Genomic DNA, 19,314 nt, shown 5'->3' with positions numbered 1-19,314 from the left:
CACCTAAGAATGTCGGCAATCATCATGACAATTCGCACTTTTCTGCGTGCAACTTTGTCTATATGACCACCAAATATTAAGTTTTGATCTATGTGTAAGTCTTTTACAGTTGCCTCAAAATCTATTGAAGAACTATCAATAGTGACCATATGAGCAAAATCTCTCAGAAATATTTCTCTTTGTTTCACTAGACCAAACACTATACCTACAGATTTGTTGTTATTAAAACGAAGACAATTAGTTAGAAGAAAATTTGGAAACTCTTTCTAAATCATAATTAGTTGCAGCCAGTGTATGTTTGAACTCATCACGATTCAAAGGTAAATTGATCTGAGTGTCAGCAGCAAAACAGTCCTAATTACATGAGAAAATTAGCAGGAAAGTTCTGTCGTACCAATTTGTTTGTTTTAAGATAGTTCTATGTCTTACCATTGTAATGAATAACTTACTTCTATTATTAAGAAAACTATATAGCATATCAGATTATCTCTGTGACATACCAATATACTTAAACCTTGAAATCAATAGAGAATGGTTAAGCGTATCAAAAGCTTTGGAATAATCCAAAAGAAACAGCACTATAATGAAGCCATTATCGCAGGCACCAAATATGTCATCAGTTATTTTTAAAAGATCACTAAATACAGCTGTCATGCTTTTTGAAACCAGATTGATTTTCTGGCAGAATTTTATGTTTGTCTAATTGAACCTGTATGAGTAATTGCTGATTTAAAATTTTTTCTAGGATCTTTGAAAAAGTAGGTATTTCATTTAATCCTATCGAATTATTCGTTATCGGTAACGGTATAATTTTATCAAATCTTTACATTAATGGGAACTCTGCTCTTATAATGCAAACATTTATAATATATGTCAAATAAGGTAATACAAATGGAAGCCACATATTAATCGTTAGTAAATTTTGTTACTCCAGCAGCAGTACTCTTGTTACTTTTAATCGACATTTAAAATGTCATTTTGTTGGACACAAGAAACCTTTTGCACCCATTTCCATACGACAATTATTATTATAAAAGATTTTAATTCGTGAATCAGGATTTTAAGTGAATCTGGATTCACTGTACCTATTAACACAATTTATAAAACATTCATGCATATCTACCAAGACCTATCATTTTTGTGGAAACCTAAAGATCTCTTTCGTTTTTATTATCCAATTTTTTTGTATAGAAAGCCTTTTTTCTCTTCTGACAGATAAAGTAAACATATTTCTAATCGTTTTGTCTTGCTCCCGAGTTTGCATGTTTTTATATTTTTTGTATGAACTCAGTACTTTGTCCCTTTCTCTATTCATAATACGATCGATTCATAATACGTAATGTATCATTCATCCATGGTGCATAATTTTTCGAAATTTTCTAGATTATAGACAGCATCTAGTAAGCACATTTTATTAGTAAGAAATTGAACTTTCTTATCAAGACTCTTAATATCAAAGATATTACACCAAGGTAGAGACTGTAATTCTTCATAAAATATGGATTGGTTTATTTCCATGAAGGTTCTAACAGTTTTATAAACAATTTCTTTCTTTTTAGTTTCTATGTTTGGTTTAGATCAACTCATGGTCACTAAAATCAACATATTCCAAGTCAATATCATGAATCGATCTTCGTTTTGTAGTTAGAATATAATAAATAAGGTTTGAAGTACTACATAAATGTGATTCTAGTCGGCTGATCTATAACTTGATAACCCCATTATTTCGAAAAAATCAGACAATTTAAGTATCACGACAATCAGTACCAGTACAATAAGTGTTTCGACCAACGGTATAATAGCCGATAGGATATTCTCAAACTCGTCAAAAACATGTCTGTCATTAACTTTAGGTGGTTTGTATACAACACATAATCCATATATGATTTATTACCTAATAATAGCTCCAAGCAAAGGTGTTTAATATTGTTACTATAAGTTTATAAAGGGTTATATTTAATTTGAGATTTAATATAAAATGTCACACCTCCCCCAGCTCCATTTCTATCTCTTCTTATCACATTATATCCATCTATACTTATATCCTTATCGGTAATGAAATTTGTAAGTAAAGTTTCACCTTAGATTAAAGAAACCAACTGCTAGGATATCAAAATTTTTTGAGAGAACACAGTTTTTGAATTCAATAAAATGTGCAGTTAGTGATCTTACATATATGTATGGTTTAATTTAGAATATTAGTTTAAAATATTAGTTTAATATTAGTTTAAAATATGCAAAATTGACAATTTGTTTCGATATCAAATTCATGGACGGAACCGTGTACCTGTTTTTTTTCACAGTTTAAATAAACAAAAGATAAGCGATAACGATGGCTATTCTCCTTGGTATGGGTTTTTAAATTTTAAAAACCTCAGAATTTATAGAAAGCTAATAAGGGGTCCATTGTTATTTTATTTTATCGACTACAAAATTGGAAAGTATAGTCGGTTCGCTATATTTACGCGGGTTTCGGATTAAAAATTTTATTGTAAGTACCCAGTTTTAATTACCTGCTCTTTGGGGAAAGATCAACTGGTCAAATGAAATGAAAAATAATCCATAACTTTTTTTAATTAAATAATAATGGAAAATCTTTTATATAATTGACAGTATAATAAGGAGAATTACTTTATTAATGGAGTCTAATGTGGCTAATATAAACCTAATAATAATTTTATATTACACTTCACACAGAAAATATGGTCTATGTATATTTGTTCCATGGAGAGAATTTCTAATGAAAAATAAAAAAATTTAACTTGCCAACAAAAATGAAAATCAGTCATTATCATCAAAAATATCATAATCGTCATCATCATCATTGTCATCACCATTAATTGTTATTATGGTTGGACTTATTTCGTTTATTTTATTTTCACGAGTCCACCAATCTTCTATTAGTTCCTCGCACTTGAATATAAAGTTGCACCACACTTCTGGAGTTACAATTGAAAGTGCCTTTCGCCAAGTTTCCCGAACTGCGTCGTCGCTATAACCGTTAGGCCCAATATGGTTGTCATAATATTGTTTTGCTATTCCCCATATATATTTGATTGGATTAAACTGGCAATGATACGGTGGCAGACGTAAAACTTGATGACCGTAACTTTCAATAATCTGATCCATAACAAAGGTTTTTAGTTTTGCGTGGATATTTGCCAAGCGTAATAATTCTGATTTTAAAATATGTTGTGTAAATGGTATATGTTCCTTTGTCTCAACCATTCTTTAATTTTATTAACAGTCCAAGAATTCGTTGGACTTTTGTTTAATACTTCAGAATGGTAAGGTGCATTGTCTAAAATAATTACGCTGGGCTCACTTAAACCTGGGAGAAGTTTTTCATGTAACCATTTTACAAACATTTCTGTGTTCATATTATCGTGATAGTCACTTGATTTTGATTTAGATGAAAATATTAAATCAGCACCTTCTATAAAACCCGATTTCCCTCCTGCATGTAAAATTATGTGTCGCTTCCCTTCTCCATCAGTATGTTTGATAGACTTTACGTTATTATCTTGCCATATTCTCTTGGTTGCACCCCTAGAAAATATCCATGTTTCGTCTAAATATATAAAATTTGCCCTTTCTTCTTTTAATTTAGAATATTTTCTTAGAAAGTTCATTCTTTTATGCACAACAGAACGTCTTTCACAAAGGGATTTTCTGTTATCCTCCTTTTGAAATTTGAAACCCAAGTTATGTATCACTTGCCATAGACTTGTTCTGCCAATTTCGTCAAATTTTCTATCTTTTAATTCCGAGAGAATTGTATTTAAGGTCACATGTTCCTTGTTGGCTCGCATTCGATAAATGGTATCACGAATTTCAAATTTTTTTCCATCTGGAATATCTTTCGTTTTCAAAGATAGGCGAGTTTTTCGGTGATCTTCTTTCGGCCGTTCATTATTGCGATTTTGTAATACTCCTCTTAGTTTGGTTTCACTAATTCCTAGAGCATCACATACGCGTTGTTGAACAGACATTACCGATTTTAAAGGACCGCTATTTTCTTTTTCATCCGTAAAATACTTATGTACACTACAAAATAGACTATCTACATCTAACACACGTCTAGGCATTTTTAAATATTTCCACCAAACATACAATGTCAACACTGGCAAAGAATCAATTCAACTGCAATATTGTAACAAATTTATACCTACCCTAATGTTATTTTAATGTATTTTAAAATATGACCATTAATGCAGTTTTTACCTAATTTTCTGGGAAGTCGTTTACTGCAACTGGTTATCAATGAGTTATTAGCATAATTTTGTTAACCCGAAACCCGCGTAAATATAGCGAACCGACTATACAGTCAATTTTGCGAAATTTTGAATTGTGTTTTGTTTTGAAATACGAAAGCCGATTGGCTAAAAAGAGACGGTGGACAGAAATTTTGGAAGGAATTTTTGATGGATTTTGCAACCGGAGAAGATTATCTGTTTTTGACGTTAGAAGGAAAAACGTCCAATCCTGACAAGTGAACGAGTGCCGGCAAATTTCAAACAGCGTAAGAATAATTTATGAATAAGAGTTAAAAAGTCGTAACAGTTCTGGTATATGAATGCTGATTGGGAGAAGTTGCAATAATTTAGACAAGAAGATTTCTGGTAGCCAAAAAAATCTAAAGGATCGTTAGGACGTTTTGAAATAGATTCCGTGTAAGAAGACCAAAGGAAGAAGTTTAGCTTCAGCGTTTTTAATGAACGAGTATTAGGGACATTTCAGAATTAAAAGTTAATAGTGTGTTTTGAGAACAATATAAAGATTTGAAACAAACAAAAGTATTTTGTATTAATTTTATTTTTAACGTTAGTTGAAATAGGATAACGTTTAGATGTACAATTATTACAGAAATTTAATAAAATTTAAGTAAGAATTTGGTGTCAGTAATTGAAAGTATCCAGATATATGAATTCAAATTCAATAAATCATTTTTTGTTTGTTTTTATCATTATAATAAAATTCATTAAAACTAGAAATTATATTTAATTTTTTAATAGATTTCAAAATCATAATATTATAGTTTGTTCCCCAAGATTTGCCCCTTACTTGTTAATTACTCAATTAATATCGATCTACAGTTTACACAATAGGCCCTTTTACCTCCAGTTATGCAATTTCATTACACGACAATCCAGAGGCTTTGTCTTCACTTTCATGTGATCTGTCTGTTTAATCCAACTACTCACATCATCAGTTAATTCTCCATTGTAATCTCAGTGGTGGAAATTTATTAGTCATCCTTTTGTCTTTTTGAACTTTCGAATCGTATATTCTAATTACGTTTGTTTAAGTTTTATTAAAAAGTTGAAAGATCAATCTAGTAAAGGAATTGTGGTAATATATTATCCCATATATTGGTTAGGGTACCCAAGAGAAGAAAACCGCATAAAATGAAATAAAATTAAAATTTTATTAAAATTAAACACATGCTTCGTTTTATAGTCAATTTTATGTAAATCGCTATGAATTTTTGTATTATGCAAAATCAAAAATGTAATAATCTATTGACTTTTAGATCAAAAATCTAGTGAATATTAAATCAATAATAATAATAATAGCGAATAACATTTAAAATTATCATATAACACCAAATTTTAATTATAATCAATAACAAAAATAATAATAAAGAATAATATAGAAAAACTAAAAGTAAATAACAGAAAAAACAATAATTATTCGACATAGCCTCCACCAACATCAAAAAATCTCTTCTCTCCACTCTATTTCTGAACTATTTATAACAGTTTCTAAGTACATCTGGGTGGTTTCAATTGTGGCAATAATTATTGCTTGTTTCAGATCCTCAATACTATGGTTTATTGTTTTAGATGTATGTAGTCGTCCTCTTATCTGCAAACTCGAATTTGAGGAACAGCGGTCATGCTGAACATACATTTGACGCCTTTGCTTCAAGGGACGGTCCAGATATATATTCTGATTTAACGTAATGATCGTCACCACCTTTGGCTTGACAATCCTTTGTGGCTCCTGGTCTCCTAAGTTCCTGTAGCTAGCTTTTTAGTAATCGTGTTGTCTGGCATTCGTATTATATGTCCAGCCTATCTAAGTCGCAGTACTTTAATGAACGTCACGACGACGTCTGGTTTATTAAAGTGTTGGTATATTTCGAAGTTATATCTATTGTGCCGCTGCCCTTGGTTGTTTATAGCTCCAAATATTTTTCAGAGTATTTCATGCTCGAATATTCCCAAAAGTAAAAGGAAAAAGACAGTTAAGATTTGATTTCACGTATAGTGCGTCTGTATATCCGCTTATACGTATTTCACCCTAAAAATAAATCTTCCCTGTCTTGAGAAGCAACTCTAACATGGCTTCGTATGGACGCAAATAGCGACATCTGATAATAAATCCGTAAACTAATTTTTCGAAACCAAATTCAGATTTTTTGCTTTAATCTGTGCCTTCTAAGAATTGCAAGGCAAAACAGACGTTGATAAAGATGTTATTAGAGACACGGGGAATCTAAAATTGCATTCCACAACATATCTCCTCAACTAAACAAAAATCCTTAGCGAATTGGTTTCTAGTACTCATAAAGAGTATACCGGAATAAAAGGAAAAAGACAGTTCAGATTTGTTTTCACGTATAGTGCGATTTCCTTTTATTTTTTTTTTGCGATTTTCCTTTATCAACGTCTGTTTTGCCTTGCAATTCTTAGAAGGCACAGATTAAAGCAAAAATCTGAATTTGGTTTCGAAAAATTAGTTTACGGATTTATTCCCAAAAGTCTTTCATCCTTCTGCATCAGGGTCCATGTTTCTGCCCTATATGGAGGACCGGCCTCAGCAGTGTTTTGTATATAATAATTTTAGTTCTGCTTTGAATGTTTCTTGGGTGGAAGTCTTGAGTGAGTTTCTTGTTGTTGGACTCAAAAATATTTTTGATTTGTAAGGTATATTGTTTTTTTGGTACTCTTGATACCAGAGAGCCAAGGTACGTGAAGCTGACAACACGTTCAAAGATATGACTTCCAAAGACTGTTTCCCGTTCCTCATTTGCTATAAGATCCTTGTACCAACATGTACTTGGTTTTGTCTTCATTGATCACTAGACCGACCTGTATCGCCGCCGCGTCGTTTCTAATGCTGCGAAACATTGTTCTGATTTACCGCTTGCTCCAGAAAATGCAGTCCGATTATTCGATCTATTTCATAGTTTTCATAAAGATGTAGTGGCACACCGTCAAGAAAAGTAGACCAGTTCTACTTTAACTAAACAAAATTCTTCAGTGTAGGTCCTTGTAGGATGAAATATTTCATTCAACTGGGTCTACGGTGAGGATTGCTTTATCCCCAGTAATTTTTATGCATTAAAGTTTCTTGGCTGTCTGTAATATAAGTTATGTCTGCAATAACTTTTATTTTTCAAAAGTAAAACTATTTTGATTGCCTAAATGCTTTGTAAATCTTTATAGAGTACCGTAAATTTGCAAAACGATACTAATATATTTCAATTAGGATGTATAGATTGTTTTGTTTACTATTGTCATCATTTTTAGACGAAATTAGTTTTTAAAATTATTCTGAAATATTACAACAACATTACTAACATAAGGCATGTTGATAGTATTGTAACCACAAATTCATGCCGAATGAGATTGCATTTATACATTGTCAAAGTAAAGTTTGGTTATAGACATATACTTTATTAAAAAAATCTAATTACATATTTTTAAACTTTTTTCTATCAAAAAATAACTTCGCGATATAATTGAATATCATTAAGCAAATAGCTGTAAACAATGGGTACAACGAATAAGGAGTAAACAAAATTTTAAACCAAAAAATGCATAAGAAAGCCCTAAAATGGATCTTTCCACCACCAGAATAAAAAAAATCCAATAACCCAACAATCCAAACAATTAAAAAAAAAAGAAGCAACACCAGCGTTCAGAACCAACAATAACTAAAGCAAATGTATTAATAAAAACAAGAGCAAAAAGAAAAATCACTTACACAGTACTGTATACAAACTTGCGTGTGGTGACTGACCAAAAACTTACATCGGTCAAACTGATAGAACCTTTAACAAACGTATAAAAGAACACGACAGGATTTTCAATTATAGAAAAGCAGATTCTACGTACGCACTTCACCTTTTAAAGCAAAATCATTCGTTTACCGATCAATTTCTCCATATTTCCATACGCAAAATAAAGAGGTTAAACAATCTTTATTAGAATCTGTGGAAATAATTAAATTAAAAAATATAGATATATCTGAATGACTAACTTGGGACAAACAGCTTTCCATTTAACGAACAATTCAGTTAAAGACTATACAATGTAGACGCATAGTAAAAATACATCACTTGAGAAAGACACTCTGCCGAAACAGTTGTAGTGAAAATAAATTGTAATACATTTTTGTGGAAGTGTTGTTTTCAGTCTTTTATTATTATTTAAAATAATATCAAGTTGCCTTTGGAAACAAAAGTTTGTTTACATTTTTTACTGTGAGTGTGGAAAACAAGTTTTCAGTGTTTTATTCTTAAATATTTTATTGATTTGGCTATGTAATATTTTTTAATAGAATCTGTTATATACACGAAAAAGCATGTATATCTCGATAACTTCCGTATGTTTATTAAAAGTTCGTTATAATGAAGGTATATCGCGATGCGAAATGAAATCTCTGAAATACCTATAAATCTTAAAAGCATATGAATCGCTTCTCCCGCAAAAATACATCATTAAAACTTTTAATTACTTCCTGTAAGCCGTTTACAAACATTTGGATTCCGTTTCCAATAATTTGCAAACAAACGCCAGGCAGACCGCCGAAAAGACAGAAAATCGACTTTTGGAAGAATTGGCCCTTAGCTTTAATGAACACAGATGCGGGTAATCCCTTCAACTTCACTTTATACTTCAATCTCAGTGGAAAAAGTTCTTGTCCTTTGCTAAGACAAAGGGATAATCCTTTTGTTTTCTTTTATTGCTTTTTGTGTAAAGTAATCTACACGCTGGATGCCTAACATTTACATTTTTTAAATCAAGAGAAATACAGAATTCCTAAGAAATTTTAGAAGCACTAAGTAAAATAAATAACGACGTATCTCACAACTTAAAAGGATAACCAACATAATGTTTCTTATTTAGTAAAATCCTGAAATTGTTTTATTTTTATATACAAATTTTTGTTAACACCTATTTGGTATTTAATATACAGGCCAACGATGAAAAAACTTTTATATATTTTAGTGTGCTGAGTCCAAAAATCATATTAAAAATGCTGTATCACCCACCATTCTTTCACAATTTAACATTTAAAATTGCATAATTACATTTTATTTTGTTTAACGACCAGAGAAATCTAATGTTACTTGGTTGGTAGCACGCAAGCTTTTAATTATTTGAACAACACTCTTTGTTCTTCTTCCTTTTCATTAACAGCTGTATAGTTCCTTTATTCTAATAAATATAACCTCACTTTTCAGTGTTTAACTCATACGCTTTTAAGTATGGTTAGTCGCAGTTGTAAAAACTGTCAAAATTCATTTTGTTATAGTTTATTTTTATGAACGAGAGAGTAATTAGCATAATTATTTTAACTGGTAGCTCCGACCACTCCATGGGCGTGCTCAAGATTAATTGAAAAATTACTTTGAATAATTGTAAAAAATAAATGAATTATTTCAGCGTTATAAAGTGTTATGTGTATGTAAACAAAAGTGACCTCTTTTATCACACACTATATTAGAACTGACTGGCCTACATTAAAAAGGGTTTTAAAAAATTTACATTTTTTTTAATTTTTAAAAATTACAAAAGAGAAAAAGAGTTTTTAAAACCGTCTAAGGTATGTTAAATAGATGAATAAAAATATTAATATAAAACTTACAGCTACTTGTTACAAATCCAAATCAGATTCAGAAGATGAACTTTCAGAACCAAGATTTATAATAACTGGCTCGATCATTTTATCAGTAATATTGTCCAGCTTCCACATTTTTTCCTCTTCTTTAATAGTGTGATTTACTGCCTTTTCCCAGTTTTCAGGTTTTACATTATTTACGGCCTCCAAAAACAACTGTTTAACATCATGAATTTTAAAAGTGGTATTTTTTCTTGAAACTTCACTCTTTATCTGTGCCCATACCAGTTCAATCGGGTTTAATTCACAATGATATGGTGGGAATCTAAGTACTGTCATTCCACGATTTTTGGCAATTTCATCAATTTTGTATTTTTTAAATTTTTCTTTATGAAGGGCACACAACGAATAAAGTTCCTTTCTTATAGATCCGGGATGGTACGTAATATTTTTTGAACTCAGCCAATTCTGCAAGTCTTTTTTTAACCACTTGGTTGTGGGCAGTCCTTCTATAAGTCTGGAGTGATAACTTGCATTATCCATTACTATTACACAGTTCTTAGGAAGAAGATCTATCATTTGTTCGAACCATTCTTGAAAGATATCAGCGTTCATGTCTTCATGGTAGTCACCGGTACGAGTTGATTCAAAAGTTAATAAACCACCTTCAACAAAACCGTCTGAACTGCCAATGTGTACTATTATCAGCCTGCGTCCCTTTCCTGATGGTGGGTTTAAACCAGTAGATAAGTTATTTACAAAAGCCTGCCTTTGACTTGTAACAGTTTCATCCTGCCAAAATTTATTTGGTGTATGACCCTCGTTGATCCATGTTTCATCAAGATAAAATATTTTTCTTTTTTGGTTTCTCATTTCCTTTATGGTTCTTAGAAAATGTCTTCTCCATATGACAATATCGCTTCTTTCTAATAAAATAGACTTTCTGGGATTCTTTTTCCAGCGGAAGCCTATTTCTTTTAATAGTTTCCATAACGTACTTCGACTCATTTCTGGGTAATCCTTATCATCTCGAACTGAGACAAGAACTTTATCCAATGTTGGAAATTCTTGTCTAAAGAAGAATTCATGCACTTTCCGTCGAAGTCCTTCTTTAAAATGATATTCTATTTGAAATTTTGGTTTCCCTGGAGCATTACGTGGCATTTGAAAACTACCACATATCTCTTCTTTAATAACTCTGTAAATCGTAGATTTCCCAACACCAAGTGTACTGCTAACTAACTCAACGGTCTCATCAACACTTTCACATAAACGTTTGTCTGTAAATGATTTAAAACAATTAAATATTAATGTTTTTTCATTAACTGTTAGAGGACCAATTTTTCGGCGTTTACACGGCACTTCCAAATTTTCCATAACACTAGTATACACAATAAACTGCACCTTGCAACTGAAGTACCTACTTTTAGTGAACTGTTAAGAATTTTGAATACGCCACTTGGACCTTCCTATATACAAAATGGAAAAACCCACTATCACATTTTCTGTGGAATAAGTTTAGAAGGTAATTATCTAGTCAATTACTGTCGTAGATTCCTGGAATTAAAGAATTAAATGTTTGATTGTTGAAACCCTTACTTCGTGGAATGCACTCATTTCAGATAAAATAAAACGTTTTATTTTATCTAAAGAATTAAACTTTATTTTGCAAATAGGCAAAGAATTAAACTTTATATTTTGCAAATAGATAAAATAAAACGTTTTATTTTATCTAAAGAATTAAACTTTATTTTGCAAATAGGTAGGTACTTATTAAACTTTTATTGGTTATATATAACCAATAAAATAAACATCTTACATTTCTTGCAAATTCATTAGTACCTGTTAACCTCCATCACTCCGACACTAGCAACCTTATTTAGGGATTAGTAACCCTCACAACTATTGTATTCTATTCTGCTCCAACCTTTATACCTGGTGGTCATACTCAATTTAAAATTGTTTTCCTATATACTTCTGTAAACTTGTTGACAAATATCTGTTTTTCATTGAGTCACCCGTATCAACAGTTTAGGGATTTGCATACATAATTTATTGTTTTATTACTCTCTCATACATAAAAATACACTATACTATGTGGTGATTTTGTTATTAAAAAACATCAGAGAAACATTACTGACTTTGTAAAAAATGTGTATTTTGCATATTTTGGTGAGAAAATTGGTGACCAAGACAAAGGTTGGACTCCTCACAATGTATGCTATGTTTGTGTTGAGGATTTTGCAGTGCCTATGGTATGGAGAGATATACTGTCGATGTTTCTGGATATACAAAAAGAAGAAAATGATTGTTTATCCTAACCTCTCGTCTGCTCTGGTAGAGCATGGACCTGAACTGCCAGTCCCTGAGCTTCCTCTATGTATTGATGACATTTTAAATTCTAGTGAATCAGAATTTGATGAAAGTGGTCCAGAAAGTGATGGTAAATTTCAGTGTCATTCAGAAAATTTACAACCACAATTGTTTACACAAACTGAGTTAGATTACTTAGTAAAATATTTGGGTTTAACAAAGGAAAAATTAGAATTGCTTGGCTCAAGATTAAAAGAAAAGAATTTGTTGTCGCCTGGTATATCTATTTACAAGTAAAGGTACATAGATCAACAGTTTGCTCAGTTTTTTAGGCAGAAAGGGTATTTGGTCTACTACCGTGATATTAGTGGTCTAATGAATGAGTTTGTTATTGAGTATAATTCGGATGATTTGAGGCTTTTTATAGACTCTTTAAAAACAAGTTTAAAAGCTTTACTCCTACACAATGGGAACACTTATGCTTGACTTCCTATTGCTTATTCAGTCCATATGAAAGAGACATATAAAAATCTTGACATAATTCTACAGAAAATCAGCTATTCAGCTTACAAATGGATGATCTGTGGAGATTTAAAAGTTGTTTGAATACTACTTGGTCAACAAAAGGGATTTACAAAGTTTCCATGTTTTATTTGTGAATGGGACAGTAGAGCAAGAGATAAAACTGTTTCACAAAACAATGGCCCATAAGAAATGTTTTAACGCCTGGCAAGAAGACTTTGTACAAAACTTTGGCAGATCCAAAAATATCCTCCTTTCACGCCTACACATATCAAGTTAGACTTAATGAAACGGTTTGTCAAGGCCCTGCCTAAAGATGAAGAATGTTTCAAGTACTTGAGTGGAAAGTTTCCCCACCTATCAGAAGCCAAATTGAAAAAAGGTGTTTTTTTTTGGACCAGATATTCGTAAAATGATGTTCTACTCCACCTTTGAAACCAAGACGACTACTAAGGAAAAAGAAGCCTGGATTGCATTAAAAAAAGTTGTAACCAAGTTTTTAGGTAATGTAAAAGACCCTAACTAAGAGCTTATAGTGGCTAATGTAGTTTTTCTGTTGCTTGTTCACTGCTAGGATGCCAATATCATTTGCAAAAGTCAATACTTGGAAGCAGTTCTTTCTCTTCAACCATTGATTTCATTCGTTTCAGAAGGAGTTTCTTAAACAGCTTTGACATTACTGATATAAGACTGTACCACTTCAGCACTAAGTTTGGAGAAAATATCGATCAAGTATGTTCTATGATCCCCGTTGAGCTGGAATCGGCGTTGTATGATACCCGTTGAGCTGGAATCGTCTCTGTTAATCTACTGGCAGCACTAATCAGATTGTTCAGCATTATGGTTTTACGAGGCAGATTTTTAATAGTTCGCCATTAAGTAACACAATTCCTGGTATCGAATCTGTTTTCTTTTATTTCATCAGGTACTTCCTCCAAGTAAGTTGGTTAAATTCTCTCTTCTCTTTGATCTGGTTCTATCCATACTTGATCATTATCTTTATCTATAATTTTTCTATCTTCTGCTGGTTACTCTAAAACCAGCTACCGTCTTTCAGTTTAATAAATCGAGAATGAATTAGTTGTATGTTTTAACGTAGTACTTTAACAAGTTTATACCTCTGTAGCTTTCTGGCTGTTTTCTATCTCCTTTTTTAAATAGTAGAATTAGTTCGCTCGGTCTTCATTCTTCCGGTATTTTATTGTGTTTAATAATTTTTTTAATTAATTTTCTTAATTGTTCAGTCATTGCTGTTCCACAATATTTCAGTAATTCGTTTGGTATCCCGTCTTTACCTGATGCTTTTCTGTCCTTCAGAGTTTCAAGTATTTTCCGAACTTCCTGTACATTTATATTAAGTTCTTCATTTGTGATAATTTCTGATGTTTCCGGTTCTAGCGTCGTTTGTTCTTCCTCTGCATAGAGTTTTTTGAGGTAGTCAATCCACGTATCCTTTTCTATATGTTTTGGTTCTATTAGTTCCTTTACTTCCGTTTTTTGACCTCTTATGAAGCGCCATATTTTCTTTTGCAGACCGTAAAAATCATGTTCCATTTCTTTCGCAAAGCGTTCCCAGTGATCATTTTTTATTTTTCTTACTAGTGCATGTGTGTCGTTTCTAATTAATTGTCTTATTTTTGTATATACCATAATTGTAATTATGGTATGGCTCTTGTGTTTTGGTTGACATGTATTTCGGGTAAGCTTTTTTTACATTTTTCCTTCACTTCTGTACAAAACCATGGACTTTTTCGCCTTGGGAACGATTTATTTTTATTTATATTTCTTTCTTCAAGAACTTCCTTGGTCTAGGCTAAGATATTAGACTTAATTTTTGCCCAGCTTTCTTCGACTCCATCACTTTCTGTGATATATGTATATGTGTGGCGAAACAGACACATTAACATTGAGATGAAGTTAAGAATTTATAAAGCCAGTGTAATCCAATAATGACATACACATTGAAACAATGAAACAAGATCTGACACAGCCACAACACAAAGGCTACTGGACACGGCAGAAATGAGAGTACTGAGAAGAATTACAGGAAATACGCTGAGAGATCGAAAATGAAAAAAAGACGTTAGAAGAAAATGTAACGTACAGTGTATAAATGAATGGACACAAAATAGAAAAAAAGAATGAAATAACCACATAAGCAGAATGGAGGAGACCCGTGTCGTCAAATTACTGGTATTACTGGAATTACTGGTATTTTCAACCATTTTGTTGCCTTCTATAGAGAATAATCAAGGATGCAATCATATGTAAACTGTCTCAATCAATCATATGTAAAACTAATTGATTCATTTTTTATGTTTTGAATTTCACTTGTAAGTTGCTGTCCAGCATTGTTCCAATTTGTTTTGTCTTAAAGAGCTCTAGTTTGCTGCTATTTCTTTCTTAGATTTCTTTTTTCTTTTGACACGATTTTAATCACTTGGGATAGTTATTTCATTTTACTCTTGGTCGCAGAATAGGAGTATTTTCCAGTTGTGTATATTTTGAACACAGCATTATTTCCTCATCTACTTGCTGTTTCGATTGGTACTACTTAATTCTTTCTTCAAGGGTCGCTTTGCTCCAGAGCTACAGGAAACTTTTATTAGGATTACTTTTAACAAATATTTTCTCGAGCCAAACTAAATGTTGTATGATTTACTTTAAACACATACTACGAGAAAGAGAATTCAGCTTTGATTTAGTACGATTCATTAGTCATTCATCATTAGTTTTCAAGATTTTGAATATTTTTTTGAAATGTTAGAGCAACTTGAATTATTTAATGACACTGTTATTCTCCTGGGCGACCTTAACCTTCCAAAGTATATTGATCAAAACAGATCTGATGTGAAGACATCGGCAGTGCTAGACTTCATGTGTTTGTTTAATTTAAATCAGTATAATCAGGTGGGAAATAATTTAAATCGATTGTTAGACTTAGTTATATCATCAGATACATGTCATGTAAGTCGCGATAATGCACCACTTGTACAAGAAGATTTACATCATCCAGCATTAATGATAAATATTAATGATTTTCAGAAAACGGAAACCAGTTTTGTGGCTCATTCTAAAACTAAAAGATATAATTTTAAAAAAGCAAATTTTCCTTTACTGTACTCAGAATTTCTTAAGTACAGTCCTAGAATTATTTTATGCTAAGATATATGAATTATTTGATATGTGTGTACCAATTTACAGAAATTATAAACATCAATATCCTACATGGTACAATGCGGAAATAATTAGAATGATAAAGTTGAAATCAAAAAATATCACAAATTATAAGAAAACAGGTAATATACTTTATATGCATGAATTTAAAAGGTTGCGAAAAATAATTAAACAAATGATTAAAGCTCAATATAACGTTTATCTTGAAAAAATTCAGAATAGTATTTCTAACGAATCTAATAATTTCTGAGCATATGTTCATGCAAAGAATAAAACTTCTAGAATCCCAGGTGAAATGTGTTACAACGGCGATACATTTAATAATCCTCGCGATATAATCCATGCTTTTAAGATGTTTTTTGAAAAAGTTTATTTACCTGTCGACAACAATGTATTAAATAATCAAGAATGTAGTGATATCTACTTACCCACTATTAATTTTAACGAATTTCAAGAAAACGAAATTTTAGTAGCCTTTAAAAGAATTAAAAATAAAATGACGTCCGGACCGGATAATATTCCAGCATTTTTAGTGAAAGATTGTTCTCGGGTATTTGTAAAGCCACTTCAAAAATTTTTTAACTTATCAATAAAAACGGGAACTTATCCCGAGTTATGGAAAAATGCGAAAATATGCCCTGTATTCAAAAACGGATCGAAATCTGATGTATCCAATTACAGACCGGTATCTTTGTTATCCAATTTTTCAAAGGTTTTCGAAGTAACTCTATATAACCGTATTTACCCTTCTGTTAGGGGATAAATATCACCTTATCAACATGGCTTTATAGATAAACGTTCTACTGTATCAAACTTGGCTGTAATAACTCAATATATTTCAGATGTTTTGGATGTACAAGGTCAAGTAGATGTGATATATACTGATTTTTCTAAAGCGTTTGATAAGGTTGATCACAAATACCTTCTCTTTAAATTATCAAATTTGGGATTTGCTGGAAACATTTTAAAGTTACTGGAAAGCTATTTAATAGGTAGGAACCAATTTGTATCCTATAATGGTTTCATATCCGAATTAATCTGTACTACATCCGGTGTTCCACAGGGATCAAATTTAGGTCCATTGTTGTTCCTATTATATATCAATGATTTATTTTTAGATATTAATAACAGAAAATTGTGTTTTGCGGATGATCTTAAAATATACTGTGAAATTAAAACAATTGCTAACTGTATAGATTTACAGAACGATCTAAATTATATAGATACTTGGTGTGTAAAAAACAAACTTTTTCTTAATGTCAATAAGTGTAAAGTAGTAAGTTACTCTAGAAGAGAAAATAAGGTTGATTTTAATTATGTAATTCAGGGGTCAGATCTTGAAAAATGTAATGGCATTAAAGATTTAGGAGTTATATTTGATTCAAAATTAACCTTTAACAACCATATTGAGCAGAAAGTATCCGATGCTATGAAAATGTACGGTTTTATCATCAGAAACTGTAGAAATTTTAGTGATATAAGACCGATTAAACTGGTGTATCTATCGCTGGTGCGAACAAAACTAGAATATTGCAGCTTAATTTGGTATCCCATTTATAAATGTTATATGCAACAGATTGAAAAGGTACAACGGAAAGTTTTAAAATATTTAGCTTTTAAGGTTGATGGAGTATATCCTGTCCATGGTTATGATTACGATTTGTTATGTAACAGGTTTAATATTGTAAGTTTAGAGTTAAGAAGAATTATATTTTCGGTTTCATTTTTATATAAGTTGTTACACAACTGTATTGACTGCAGTGATATATTAGGTCAAATTAGATTTAATGTGCCAAGAATTACTTCCAGGTCGACTATAGTGTTTACTTGTCCACGTGCGAGAACAAATATGTTACTGAAGTCACCAATTTATATTATGTGCAATAATTATAACAAAATATGCAACCATTGTGATATTTTCTCATGCTCAATTAATCATCTGGTTGATACCGCACTGGTTTATGGAGTACATTAGATTGTTAATTTTTTTTTGTGTATTTTTTTTTATTTCTTATATACGTAGTGATTTGTTTAATTTATATTGTTCTCACTCTTTATTTTGTTTTTCACCTACTTATTTTTTGCACTTATTTTTTTACTTGATATTTTTGTATCACCTACTAATGATTGTATACTAATTAAAAATGTATCTTAAATTTTTACCCTAGAAATGGGAAACTGTTGGGTAATAAAGCTATTATTTATTTATTTATTTATTAGTTGGTTGAACATATCAACCAACTACTACATTATCCAAAGATCTCAAAGATGATCTATAAAGTTAATACCGAAAGGTACTTTGTTCACTATACATCGAGAACAACATAAATCATCCAGTTACCCATAAATCGATAGACTAAATTTATTGATTTATAAGCAGCAAGTGAAATTTAATGTTATTTCTAAAGCAGAATGAAATCTCTAATAATTTACTCATAAGTCCATAAAACTCTTCATCAAAATAATTATTTATTTAGCTATGGCTATCTAAAAATATACTCATCTAACATTAAAAGCCTTCGTCACATCAATTAATATAATCTAACCCTAAATAATTCGTCGTGTAACGTATTTCACCGTCTATTTGAGTGTCTAAAATTCCATCTGTTGATCTACGGTATTTTTGGCAACAGAATATATCAATAAATACAAGGAGTAATCTGGAAATTACTATTCTTATCAGAATGAAAACAGCATTGCAATACTTTTAAAAGATTACGTCGAGCACTCTAGAAAATATAGTTTGTTATTTTGTTTTCAATCAGTCGTTAAAGAAGTTCTTGAGAAACTACACTGGAAAGGGTATATATAAAATCAGCTATTATGGGAGAGAGAGGGATCCCATTGGGGCTCCTTTGATTTAACGATAGAAATGATTTTGGAATGAAAAGTATATATTAACATGCAGTGATTTATAAGAGTTAATGTATCTTGAGGGATTTGATGTTTAGAGTCCAAGATGAAAATGGTTTCATCGATAGGAATGTTGGTGAATAAAGAAACGATGTCAAAACTAACTAGTATATCTAATGGTGAAATGGAAATGTTTTTCAAAAGATCAATGAAATGAAAATAATTTTTGACGAGGCGTTTTTGGCTAATGGTTGTAATGATAAAGTGAGATGTTTTGTCAATTTCTGAGTGAGGCAGTTGTCTGCACTGAAGAAGGTTCTTAGAGGGACATTGGGCTTATGTATTTTTAGAAGGCCGTATATTCTTGGAATTTGGGATGATTTTTCTCTCTGGGTATAGAGATTTATTGATGTCTGGAGGTAGAGTAGACTTATTTATAATGGATTTGGTCGTTTTTTTCTAGATATATAGTGGGACGTTTGGGACGCTTTGTATTCTGTAGAATTAAACAGTCCAAATATTTTCTAGAAATAGTTAATTGAGTTGAGAATGACGGTGACATTACCTTTTCGGCCGGAAGGATGACAATATCAG

At 31.2% G+C, this 19,314-nt stretch overlaps 1 protein-coding gene across 1 annotated transcript in view; it reads left to right on the top strand.

The window, feature by feature from the left end:
- The window catches only part of wgn (Tumor necrosis factor receptor superfamily member wengen), a 228,856-nt gene that overhangs the window by 88,890 nt on the left and 120,652 nt on the right, over positions 1-19,314 (top strand). The window lies entirely within an intron of this gene.

Source organism: Diabrotica undecimpunctata, chromosome 1, assembly GCF_040954645.1.
Source record: "Diabrotica undecimpunctata isolate CICGRU chromosome 1, icDiaUnde3, whole genome shotgun sequence".
In the NCBI taxonomy this organism is placed as follows: Eukaryota; Metazoa; Arthropoda; class Insecta; order Coleoptera; family Chrysomelidae; genus Diabrotica; species Diabrotica undecimpunctata.
This window is presented reverse-complemented; position numbering and strand designations above follow the sequence as displayed.